Source organism: Eumetopias jubatus, unplaced genomic scaffold, assembly GCF_037043125.1.
Source record: "Eumetopias jubatus isolate StellerSeaLion01/CBP00866 unplaced genomic scaffold, mEumJub1_p1.0 scaffold_69, whole genome shotgun sequence".
Lineage (NCBI taxonomy): Eukaryota > Metazoa > Chordata > Mammalia > Carnivora > Otariidae > Eumetopias > Eumetopias jubatus.
The window spans coordinates 982,000-984,554 of record NW_028274875.1 but is presented as its reverse complement, the minus strand read 5'-3'; the positions used below and the strand labels follow the sequence as shown (position 1 = coordinate 984,554).

Sequence of the window (2,555 nt, the reverse complement as noted above, 5' to 3'; positions counted from 1 at the left end):
CTCTCCTTACTGTTCAAATAGACTTTCACTAGTACCTGTGGAGGGAATGAAATCCAGAATGTGAAGCTGTCCATATGTTGCTCCTCGTCTCCTCCGAATTGCTATTTCTCCCCAATGAAGGCTCTGTATGATGGTGATGTTCCTTCTGTCCACCAGCCTCTGACCCTTTCTCTCACGGTGACAACCTCCACGGAATGTCTTCCTTCCCTATTGCTGATACAGACGCGCTCGTACATTCTTACACGGGCTTGCTGCTTTCCTATCTTCCTGAGTTTATCTGGAGGGGCTGCACCCTGGCTCATGGTGCCTCATCACAACCCTGCTCCTGGTTCAAAGCACAGACTGCATCCGGTGTCTCCTCAAAGCCTGTGTAGGGCAAAGCTTTTGTGTGAAGGTAAGTCTTCAGTCCAGAGTCACGTTTGCATCTGATGTTTTCCTCTACAGAGTAATTTTGAGTGAATATTTATCCTGAGGGACAACTGGAAGTGAACACACATGTCAGTTTGTAGCCTTTCATATGAAACTTATGCTAACAAGGCAACAAAGAATTCATGAGACTCATTGTGAAGATTTGTGTGACCACCATATCGGATATCATTACAACAAAATCAGGTCCGTACACCTTTGATGGGGACCAAACGATTCATTTTGCTGTGCGCCCAGGCTTCTGTCCTTGTTTACTGTGCGCAAAGAGGAAGTGCAGATCTTCTCTCTGAGGTTAATTGTTGCTTTCACAGCTCACTCACCCTCTTCCCTTGCACCCTGTAGGATTGTCTCTGACCTAAGACGTTCTTGTGAAAATCGATATCCATGGCTTATGAGAGACAGGAATAATTCAAATGATGACGGATCCTTGGAGGTGGGCAGTATGGTTAAGCATGTGTGTTTTAAGATGACAGTTGTGAAGATACAAAAGCTCTGTCTGGCCTTCCTGGGCTCCCAGTTACTTTACATTAAAATGTGGTGTGTCCATCATGATTTATCTACTTCTTTCTGTTTTACATGCATTTTTGTTTTTATGCTTTTTACACAGTGACATTAAACAAATTTAATATTTTGTTATGATCGATTCAAGTGCAAGTCCACACTCTGCATCTTTGCTCCTCAAAGTACAGTCTCGACCAGCAACGTTGCATCACCAGAGAAGCTTTGAAAACCTGCAGATTTCAGATCAGGAGACCAAGAGAAGGGACTTCGGAGGCCTATTTACCTCAATCATGGAGTCTTCCTGAAAGGGGCTGCTCACTGAAGTTAACTCAGTTCTGGAACCTCCAAGATGATCTAGCTGGAAGCAGCCCTGAGAGCTCTAAGGAGTTCCTTCAAGAGCCACTGGAAGAGGGGAGACAGCTCAGTGTGCCCTAGAACCATTAGCTCTGTCTGCACGCCAGGATCCTGAAAATGAAAGAAAACAAAAACTTTTTTATCAAGCTTTGTCAGTGGAAAAGAACAGTTAACCATTCCCCCAGCTCCCCAGTCAACCACTCATCCAGTACCTCTAAGTACTGGCCAACCAGAAGATATGTCTGAGACATCAGAATTGTACATGGTTGTTGATGTCACCTACAATGCTGGTGTTCTCCAGGTGGAGAAAAGCGCCATGCACAGAAAGATCAGTTAATATGGATGGCCATGAAATGCGTTGAGGACAACTTAATGAACTTATTACTATTACTATTATTATTATCACTCTCACAATATTACTAAATTTAGAATAAAAAGGAAACACTCAAAGGATGAAACAAAATCTGACCAGAGCCCAAACTGACCCCATGGGTTTAAGAGAGAAAACGAGAGAAGACCTGACCCTTGAGCAGATCAGAAGCAGTACGGTGAGCAATCCAGGTCCCTTTCCTCAGCTTTTTTTTGCCAAGAGACCAAGTTTCAAGCAAAACAAGGTATCTGACGGGAGACATTTCCACCACCAAGACCCAGGTGGAGATGAAGAGACCAGCCTATGAATTAAAGATTGTGGCTGATCAGAATGAGAAACCTCTGAAAATTGAAATAGAAGTTAAATCACCTGGTAGTAATTCAGTATGTCTCTGTGACCTTAGTGTTTCTGAAGATGATTTATTGATCGAGGTCTCTGAGAAGTACAGATTACATCTGAATCTTCCAGAATCTGTGCATACTGAAATGACTACAGCAAAATTATCAAAGAGAAAGCTACATTAATCATCACAGTGCCACTGGTGGAAGTCAAGAGCATCATCTGCTTTGGGTTTTCAGTGCTAACGGCAGATGAATTACAGGACCTTCATGATGGGTGAAGAGGCAGTGGTTTCTCTTAAATACCAGTTTTGTATTTTGTAAGAGTTCTTTTTTACCCAATGATGTTTTCTCATCAACTGTTTATCTTTTTTTTTTTTAAACTCACTCTTTCTCCTTCTCAAACTTGATGTGAAGCAGAATCTACTAAAAACAGTATCGCCATGATACACTTTTTTTTGAAGGTCTTCCTAACGGTCTTAAAGTAACAAATATGATTTGGGAAATTCTGTTTGTTTTCAGGTAACATGGGAGGATTCTTGGCTTACTGGTTGAAAAAAAATTTT

At 42.0% G+C, this 2,555-nt stretch overlaps 1 pseudogene; it reads left to right on the top strand.

Moving 5' to 3' along the window:
* Nucleotides 1-1,217: 1,217 nt before the first annotated feature.
* On the top strand, nt 1,218-2,270 carry LOC148161768 (PIH1 domain-containing protein 2 pseudogene; annotated as a pseudogene).
* The last annotated feature ends 285 nt before the right edge of the window (nt 2,271-2,555 follow it).